This window comes from Microtus ochrogaster, linkage group LG10 (genome assembly GCF_000317375.1).
Source record: "Microtus ochrogaster isolate Prairie Vole_2 linkage group LG10, MicOch1.0, whole genome shotgun sequence".
Lineage (NCBI taxonomy): Eukaryota > Metazoa > Chordata > Mammalia > Rodentia > Cricetidae > Microtus > Microtus ochrogaster.
The window spans coordinates 16,722,936-16,734,019 of record NC_022035.1 but is presented as its reverse complement, the minus strand read 5'-3'; positions in this window follow the sequence as shown (position 1 = coordinate 16,734,019).

Sequence of the window (11,084 nt, the reverse complement as noted above, 5' to 3'; positions counted from 1 at the left end):
ACCACATGGTGGCTCACAACCATCTGTAATAAGGTCTGGTGCCCTCTTCTGGCCTACAGACATACACACAGACAGAATATTGTATACATAATAAATAAATAAATAAATATTTAAAAAAAAAAAAGTTTCCAGCTCTAAATTTTAAGGGCATAATTTTTAGTTGACTTTGAACTTAAAAAACAAAAACTGAAGTAGTAGTAAAGATCCCTAAAATGGAGAGGGAGTTTTGGCTTTTTAAAGCCTCTACTTCATTTAACTAATAAGAAAAACAAATCAGTTTTATTTTTATAAAGGTTAGTTTTTAGCACCATGAGTAATTAGTATGAGACAATACACCTTTATATCCAACTTTGAAATTATTTATTCTATAAATCAATACATAAAACTGGGTGTTTTGACATTCATGTATTGAAGCTGGTGAAATATTTTCATTTTTCCTCCTTTTGAAATATCGGATTCACCATCGAATTAATTTCTTAGCAAAAATACACCTAGATTTTTTTCTTAGACATAGAAACACATTGAAAATTGAACAAAGTACAATATTCATATTGTACAATATTCATTTATTTCAAGATCTTAGAGTCCACTATTAGTTAAAAGAGCTGTCAATGCCCACTCCTTCTACTTCATAACAATCCAATTTAGTCTAGCCCACCCCCACCCAACATGAGACTATCAGATTCCCTAGCAGCTGGACATGTCCAGGTGACAAGGTGTCTTAGGTAGGCTTTCTATTGCTGTAAAGAGACACCATGATCATGGCAACTCATAAGGAAAGTATTTAATTAGGGGGGCTCCCTTACAGTTTCAGAGGTTCAGTCATGGTGGCTAGCATGACGGCATGCAGGCAGAGGTGGTGGCTATATCTTGATCAGAAGACAAAAGAAGTCAACTGAGACACTGAGCACAGGAAACCTCAAAGTCTGCCCCCACAGTAGCATACTTCCTCCAACAAAATCATACCTATTCCAACAAAGCCACACCTTGTAATAGAGCCATTCTCTATGAGATTATGGGGGCCAATTGCATCCAAACTTTTATCTTCCATCCCATGGTCTCTATAAGCTTGCAATAATATCACAATGCAAAATGCATTTAGTCCAACTTCAAAAATTCCCATAGACTATTATTATACTCTCAATCATGTTTTCAAGTTCAAAGTCTCTTCTGAGATTCATGCAATCTCTTCACTATAACCACCTGTAAAAATAAAAATTAAAAGCAAATCACATACTTCCAACATATAACGGCACCTGATATACTTAAGCATTCCAAAACTCAGGGAAGGGAGGAAATACTAGATCAAAGGAAGGCTGAAAACCAGATGGGTAGACTCCAAACTCAGCATCTCCATGTCTGATGGCAAAATGCTCTTCAAATCTCCAATTCCATTCAGCTTTGTTGACTGCAAGCATTCCAAAACTCAGGGAAGGGAGGAAATACTAGATTAAAGGAAGACTGAAAACCAGCTGGGTAGACTCCAAACTCAGCATCTCCATGTCTGATGGCAAAATGCTCTTCAGATCTCCAATTCCATTCAGCTTTGTTGACTGCAACACACGTCTTCCTCTTGTTCCTTCTACGACCTATTCGCATCTCTCCCTGGCAGGCATCCCACAACTCTGGAATCTCTACCATCTTGGATTTTCCAAGGCCATCCAGGCTTCAACTTCACAGCTTCACTCAATGGCCTTTCTACTAGGCCTCCATTCAGGGACACCCTTGACACATAGTTTGTTTGAATAAATACATCATTTAAGAAAGGAAAGTCTGATGTGAAAAAAGTAATGAGAATTGCAATGGTTGGCAGGTTGAATTCAGGAAAAAGGTAAAGTTGAGCAAGTATGAGCAGCTCAGACAAAAATTCAAGTTCTTCACCAATAACCTGATGTAAATATGACATTAAGATGAACAGATTAGTGTCATAGATTAGCCTCCACAAAAATATCTCTTGTATGGAGGTTTCAAAATATTAGTAAAGAATATGGAGATGCATGAAAAAAAAATAAGACAGAAACCATAGAACAGTACCAGAAGGGCATTTCAGTGAATACTGAAACCACCTGCATTAATTTTTCCATAGCTTTTATACCCAATGTAAATGGGGGGAGGGGAGGGATGTAATGAAAAACTTTATTAACACGAAACAAACGATAACTTAATCAGTCAATCACTCTAACATTCTGAGACATCAAATCATTAGCATTTTGTTGTTGAAGTGTGAAGCTGCTCTAGATCACAAACCCTGAAGGCTATCCCTCCCCAGGTGGCCTCATAGTTACAAAAGAAGGAGCAGAAGTCCATTTGCATATCCAGACCACCTGTCAGGATGGCATGGGCCTACTTGTATGAGCTATTTTAATGTTAGAGAATCAAGCAATCACATCTTGAGTAGGGATGGGCAGCTAGGCTTGTCAACCATTTGAGCATCCTCCAACTCTGACTGTCAGAAAAGGTGGACATGGGCCCACAGTTTTGGGCCTCCACAGACCAGTGTGAAAAGAGTCAGACTCAGGATCTATGAACCCTGGCCAATGATGAGAAAAAACAAGGCTTTCATCACAAATTGATTTTGTCAGATATGTCTCTTAGTTGACTAACACAGGAGGATTACCTAAGTAGATGAGCCACTTCTAAAATCATGGTTTGGGCTTTTTTTTTTTGGTTTGTTTTGTTTTCAAGATGCTTTCTCTGGATAGTCCTGAATGTCCTGGAACTTGCTCTGTAGACCATGCTGGCCTCGAGCTCAGAGACCCACCTGCCTCAGCCTCCCAAGTATAGGGATTAAAGGCGTGTGTCACCACTGCCCAGTTTATGATCATGTTTTACAACCGTAATAAATTTAATTACAAATACAATGCACACTACATAGAACGTACATTAAAACATCACAGCAGGATATCTGAGAGGAGTTTTGGTGAGAGTCCAGTGATGAGGGTGTGCCAGAGGCTTTTTGTCAGACCAGTGACTCATTGCAATGAACATTTTGCAGGCAGGGCTGTTGGAACAAAAGGGTACACTATGTGGAAGTGTAGCTCCGGATGCCAGTAGGATGCATGAAGAGGTGTTGGAAAGACAAAGAAGCAAAGTGACTTTTTGATTGCTTTTATTTATTTATTTTTTTTTGGTGTGTGTGGGGGGCAGGTTGAAGTGGGATGCTACAGGGGAGAGGAGAGGAACTGGGAAGTGAGCAGGATTGCAAGATTGGGGAGAATGATGTGAAATTCCCAAAGAATCAAGAGCTATGTCATATGTGTATAAATGGTATCATCTTGAGAAGGCAAAGATGAACATAAAAAAGCACAATATTTTTAAAGTTTTGAAATGTAAGATATCTTACATATATATATATATATATATATATATATATATATATATATCAACACTGTGGTTTGAAACCAGAGCTTCCTGCATGCTAGCAAGCAGTCTACCACAGGAGCACACTTCACACTTACAATATGTCTATTGTGAAATTGTTCACATATGGTTTACATGGTAATGTAAATGCCTTTCATTTTAAAATAACACTCTATTAAGAAGATAATTCCAGGCCAGGTGTGGTGGCGCACGCCTTTAATCCCAGCATTTGCGAGGCAGAGGCAGGTGAATCTCTGTGAGTTCCAGGGTAGCCTGGTCTACAAAGAGCGTTCTAAGAGAGCCAGGGCTGTCACACAGAGAAACCCTGTCTACAAAAAAAAAAAAAAAAAAATTTAATTTCACAATTATAATTTCTTTGCTTTAGTATTTTTTTTCAAAGCTGATATTGTGTTATCAGAGGAGTCTTTCCTTATGTATTCTTTTTAGGTACTTGTCAGTTGCCATGGTAACATGGAGTCCATGATGCATGGCCTAGAAACAGCAAGGAAGCCAATATGACTGGAGGAGAGATAAGAGGAAAGGAAGGTAGAGATGTGTTTGATAACATCAGGCTGTATAAACTGGGCAAGAGTTTGGATATAATAGAAATAAAATATATGTACACTACAGAAAACAAACATCTCTATGGTTGGTAACTGCAATCCAAAGGCGATTCTAGGATGTCAAGGTGTCCCGAGAGAGACGAGAGCACTCCAATCCACTGTGGTTTATCTTACAAGCTGCAACACTAGTCACACAGCACCAGAGGAAAGACTGGAATAGAAAATTGGAGAGCCAAGTAGATAGAAGTGAAGGAGAGGAAAGTGCAACAGCAGGGCACAATGTTATGTTAAAAAGGATCTCGCTGGTGTCCTCAGGATGATCATAAAGTCCACCATTAAAATTGTGCTGAAGCTAAATGAGAAGGCTAGAGGGATGGGTCTAATAAAGACTCGAGTGACAAAATGAATCAACAAATCAGAAGGCTAGCTATGAAAACAATAAAATCATCAAATGTCTAGCCAATAAAGTAAGAGACTAGGAGAGAAGATACAAATCACTAATGTCATAAATGAAAGGGAGGCCATTACTACAGATGTTAGAGACATTAGAAGGAACGATTGGCCTGCATGAGCAATTCTGTGACCACACATTGGACAGCCTAAATGAAATGAATTAGTTTCTTGGAAGATAGGATCTGTCAAGTTACACACCTAGAACCCCAGCAGTTAGGAGTCAGGGTCTGGAGGGTTACAAGCTTGAGAATAGTCCGGGCTATATTTTGTAAGCATGTCCCCCAAATAGACAATGAATAAGTAAAACTTACAGTTGACATCATAGTTGATCAGGAACAAAGCAAAAATGTCTGCTCACGCTACTGTATTTCCACTTTCAAGTTCTAGCTGATACAACAAAACAAGAAAAGGAAATAAAGCATAGAGATTGAAAAAGAGGAAATAAAATTGCCTTTGTTTGCAAATGACATGATGATCTATTGAAAATCTTAAAAAAATCAAAACAGAACAAAAAAATCTCAAAACCTTTTGAGCTGACAAATGACAGGATTCAAGGTTAATATACGGGATGTAATTGCTTCCTATATACCAATTAATGAACAAGTGGAACTTGGAGCTAAAACCACATCCCTAGTGTAGCATCTCCTACACTGAAACAAATGGGTTCAAACTACCAAAGTGTGTAAGATCTCTATGAGGATGACTACAAATTGCTAGAAGACCCCATGGAAGACATACATGAATTGATCTACTTCACATTCATGGCTACGAAAAGTACAATGCTGTGATATCAGCTTTCCCCGACTTCATCTACAGATTCAGCATCATCTCAAATTCAGCACATCATTGTATGATGACAAAATGATCTTAAACTTTATACAGGGAGGCAAAGTCAGAGTAGTAAATTCAATATTAGAAGAGAAGAATCAGTGAGGAGGCAACTACTTGATTTCAGGGTTTGCTATAAATCTGCACTAACCAAGACGGTTTGGTTAGTGTGGCTTTCATGTCCCTCCCTCACATATACGTTGAGGCAGCAATGTTAGGAGAGGAGATGGGACCTTCTGAGAGGTGGGAAGCACTTGTGAATGAACTTGTGTTAGTTTTGTGGGGGAAGAGTTAGAGTTATTATGGTAGTTTGAATTAGAACGGCCTCCATAGGCCATTTGGATAATTAGCCTTCAGTAGCTGGAACTGTCTGGGAGGGATGGGGGTGTGACCTTGTTGGAGAAAGTATGTCATAGATGTGAACTTTGAGGCTTCACAAGCCCCCCACCATCCCACTGCACTCTCTGCCCCCTGCTGTGAATTGCCACCTCTCAGCTGGTGCTCCAAACATCGACCACCATCCCCCATGCCTTCACATGATCTCTAACCCTCTGAAAACACAAGCCCAATGAAACTCTTTCTTTTATAAGTTGTCTTGGTGATGGTGTTTTATGACTGCAATGGAAAAGTAACTATTATAGTTATCAAGAGAGATGAATTGAAATTGGAAGGGCTTATGAGTATGTTAAAAGCATATCACAAAAACCAGGCCCAAGAACTTATTGGGAACACCAGATCATGGAAAGTGTGTTGCACTCTCATCTGGATCCCATAAAGTAATGGATACATCCCACTGTAATGGCTGATACTTGGGGTGTGCATCCAGAACCGACAGCCATGGAACTCAGGACTGTTTGTCCCTGGGGCTTCAGCTTGCTCCTCTGCTGCTAATGGGTCTATTGAATACCAGTTGCTGTTCTATTCATCTGGATGCAAACCTAGCATTTCCTGCTCCTGGACCCGCATTCTGCCTTTTACCTCATGGCTAGACTCAGCTCTGTGGCTTTGTTCTAAAATCTGACTCTCCAACATTTCCCTACAGCACCTTAGGCCCTGGAGAGGGGCTTGGGTTCCTTATCTTATCAAAACAAACTCTACTTGCCTATCTATCATCAACCCACTACTAGAGTCTTCTCAACTCTCTCTTACGTTATCTTGTACTCTTTCTAGAAACCACACATATGCATACATAGATAGACGTAAGTATTTAGTATGCAATGTGTGATCCGAGAGTTGATATTAGTAGTAAGATTAGAATAAAGAAACCTACACTTCCCTTGGTCAGACTACCAAGGTAGGTAGGATTATTTGACAAACAGCTACCACTGAAATCACCACAGCTTGCGAGTTCTTTGAAATTTGGTAAGTTCTTGCATTTTGGATAGACAGAAACCTGTCCCAGGTCCCAGGTTTCTGACACAGTGCCTTCAAGACAACAATAAGTTGTTCTTTTCTACTCTGTAATGAAAAAATATTGAGTCTTGAGAGAATATCATGTGTTATGACTTGTATATGAAATGTCCCCACAGACCCCAGGTTTTGAACATTTCACCCCCACCTGGTGATGTGTTTTAAGTGGCCACAGTTTTATAGTTTTTTTTTTTTTTAAAAAATGCTTCAAGATCCCTGGTGGCAGTAGGCAGCAGAAATGCTGTAGGTCCCAAATGGTGGTAGCGGGCCATGTAGCAGCAGACAGTGGACCCTGGGAGCAGCCAGTCCCAGGCAGGGATGGCTGCAGGTCCCCAAGCAGTGGCTGGTCCCAGGCAGGGAGACACATGGTGGGCCGGCAGGAGACAGAGACATGGATGGACACGACATGCAGCGTGAGGTTGAATATTTATTTAGGGGTTTATGAAGGGGGAAGGGAGAAGGGGGAGAGAGAGAGAGAGAGAGAGAGAGAGAGAGAGAGAGAGAGAGAGGAGAAAGAGACAGAGAAGGGGGAAGCGGAGAATTGGGGAGAGAGTCAGAAGCGAAGCTGCCTCTCCAAGAGGAAGATGGGAAAGAGAGCAAGCTCAGGCCGGAAGCTGAAGAACAGCCTGCCTCAGCAAATGGGGGAGAAAGTGGGCATGGCTTGTCTCTTAAAGAGACAGAAAACCATAACACACAGCATATTTAGTAGGTAGGGGCCCACCTGGGGGAAGTAGATCACATGGGGTAAGGTTTTGAAGGTTATATCCAGGTTCCTAGCTGCAGCAGTGTGCTTCCCAGTCCAGTGCTGGTGAACAAGACTCTCCCCAATGATCCCACGCACCATGACTGAGCCTCTCTGCTGTGATGGAATGAAATCCCTCCCAAACCATGAAATCTTTGCGTAAATAAATCTTTGTGTAAGTGTTCTTCTCTGTCAGTTCTTTGGTCACGGTAACACAAAATTAACCAACGGTCTTCGTCAGGGTTTCTACTGCTGGAAAGAGACACTGTGATCACAACTCATAAAGAAAACATTTAATTGAGGGAGGGTCCCTTACAGTTTCAGAGGTGTGGTCCCTTATCATCATGGCAGGGAGTATGGCAGCATGTGGGCAGATGTGGTGCTGGAGCAGCTGAGAATCCTACATCGCGTAGGGCACAGGAAGTCAACTGAGAATGTGGGCAATATCCTGAGCATGGGAAACCTCAAAGCCTGCTCACACAGTGACACACTTCCTCCAACACAGCCACACCTCCTAATGGTGCCACTCCCTGTGAGATTATGACGGTCAGTTACCAACAGACCCCAGATTATTTAAGCATGCCCTAAGTAATGATGTGTCTTTACAAGATCCAAAAGAGGAGAAGCAGAGAAAAGGATCATGGGATGGTAGATGCAGTGACTAGAATACTGTCACCATAAGCTAAGGACAGCTGTAGCCACCAGAAGATGAGCAAGGTAAAGAAGGAATCTCCACTGACCCTTCAAGACCTGATATGAGAGCCGGGTCCCTGGCCTGTGTGGAACTGTGTTCCAGTTGGGCTGGCTCCTTCACTTTGGCTGAGAAGACCCTTAGGATATATTGATGAGATGGGTGTGATAATTAGTCCTTGAAAGATATACTCTATTTTTCCTTCCCAGAATCCTCACTGTTGCATGAAGAATTGTAAGTCTGCCTGCTTTTCTGAATTATTTAGAACCGGGTAGCTTTTCCTTTTCTTAGTGTTATTTCTCTAACAATGTGGGCTTTCTCCCTGACACTAGGAGCTTCCTTTCTCTTTCTCTAAGTCCTCCCTCTCCACCGTGTTTCTCTGTCATCTACCATATCTGATTTCCTGCTTAAAGGCATGGCTTTTCCCTTTCTCTCCCCTGTTCTCGTCCAGTAGCTCCTGAGGTCTTCTTTTTAACTAAGAAATTGTCCTTGAGTTTCCACGGGAGTTCTTTCTCAAGTTCTGTTATTGATGTGACTAGGAACTTTAAGAGGGGACCCTAATTTTCCCTGAGTCACTGCCAAGGCTTTGTTTTCATTTCAGACTTCCATCTTGCAAGATGGTGAAAGAATAAATTTCTGTTGTTTAGGACACAAGTCCAAGATTTGTCATGGCAGCCCCAGTAACTAAGACCTCTGTCATTCTCCAGAATTGTTTGAAGATACTATTATCTGTCATTGTGTAATAGGAGACCTGTTCTATGCTAGAGGCTAATAGAATAGCTCCAGGCTCCGGGAATAATTTGTATTGGTTGAATTCTTTCCAGTAGCAGATGCCAAAATCCCTTAAATTCTGATACAAACTGACATTAAATTAGATGAGACGATTCTTCAAGAAAACTATCTTAGGTAGTTAGTCATGGATCCTTTTAGGATGGTCCTAATTAAGTCTTTTATTCTGTGGCCATTGTAGCATTAGATGCAGCTTTTGGAAGCAATGGAAAGATCTCATCAGTTCTTTACCTGTTTTTCTCCAAAACCAGCAGCTTCAGGTCCAGATGTGCAAGAAGGCAGACTGACAGACATCAGTTGGAGAGGTCACAGCAGCAACCGGGGATTGAGCAGAGCTGAAGCTACCAGAACAGACTGCCCTTGGTTCCCTCATTCTAGTTAGTTCTGGATACACAGACTGGGTATCAGCGACCACAGTGTTAGTTAGATCTGCAGTGTCCAGGATACACAGACTGGGAATCAGCCACCAGAGTGTTAGTTAGACCTGCAGTGTCCAGGATACACAGACTGGGTATCAGCCACCACAGTGTTAGACCTGCAGTGTCCTAGATACACAGACTGGGTATCAGCAACCACAGTGTTAGTTAGACCTGCAGTGTCTTACAAAACTACTGCAATTCTACAGCCAGGATATTAACATGGATACAATCCCCTATCTTCTGATCTCAGGTTTTCCAGTAGCCATCTCTCTGTGTGATTTTTGTCCTCTGTCAATGGATCCTATTTTGATTCCCGAATCTATCACCACAGTGAAGAGACAGAATTACCTGAGCGCCGCAAAGAAACCTCTCAAGTCCTTTTATAACCACATCCTCTTCTTACTTTGGGGATAACATGGGCAAATGGTAAGGAAATTTCATTGGAAAAAAGTCCATCTCACGGTTCCATTTGGGCAATAACAGAAGTGACAAAGTTGCAGCAATATACAACAGACGTGTAGTTGTCAGTGCGTGCATTTTCTCTTGAAAATGAGATATATTAAAACATCTGAGGGTTCATACAGAGCTCAAAATTGTTCTGTATTGTGCTGCTGAGTTCAATAGACACAAAGGTAGGGGAGCCGCGGTGTGCCTGACACTATTCTGATGCTGAAGATATTCAGCTACTGTTTCGGAATTCCTCGGTGATAGCTTGCGAGCAGCTCTAAAATGAAATTACATCATAAATTCGTGGTGCAAATGAGAGGCTCCTCTAAAGTTGTTAAAGGGCCACTCCCCACCCCCAGGGACATGGAGAGGATTGGTACAGGAGCTAAGCATTTGGCAGGGTGAGCTAAATTACAGGCACAGGGAGTAAATGTGTAGCCTCCTATGTCCTGGAGGGGGTCAGTGGATGAGCACCCATGGCGTGCCCTGGGGACAGAGATGTGACACATCGGCTGACTGCTGGAAGCCTGCTGCTATGACTCAGGGTAGACGTGCGGAAGGTAGTGCAGACTACATTGACAATAACAAACCTCTGGAGTCCCGAGGATGGGGAAGGTAAGATCATGCAAATGAGCAGGATGGCTGGCCAAACCGATAAGCGTGCACCTCCGTGTGTGCATACAACAAGGGGAAGGCCCTCTTTCAGCAACTTCTGAGAACATAGGTAAGTTCCATCTCTATACTAAAAACAGTAAGAGATATGTTATTGTTCTAATTTGCAGATACAACATGGCCTTTGACAGACCAAGCAATTTGCTTCAAGTCAGTTGACTAGTAACGGATGGAACCAGGATCCAAATTCCTCTTTCTAATTCCAAACACAGCCCTGTCACCTCAAGTCTGTCAGCATTACCATATAATATGGTGGCCTGGAGGAATGGAAGAAAAAAGGGATTTGGGAGGATGAGTGGGCTTTGGAATCTATAGAGCTTGAAGGGTCAATTCCCCCCCCTGCTATTTTATTTATTTATTTATTTATTTATTTTATTATTATTATTATTTTTCCAGCAAAGTGAGTAATTTCTTTCTCTTTGGCTTCATGAATAGAAATGGAAAATTTGACTATTGAAGGAAACATTACAAAATACCAGATTCTGTATGGGAGGAGGACCTTCTTTGGGTAAATAAATTACACTTGAAAATACAAACTAAGCCTCAAAGAAACCACAGCAGTTCTACAGAAAATATTTCAAAAATATATATAGAAAAAATAATAAAGGATTCATAACTAAGCTTTCATATTCAATCAGGGTACAGTCCAGAAGAGCTCAGATGTGGTACTTGGTTGGTCTCCATGTAACAAACCTCTACCATCAAGTTCC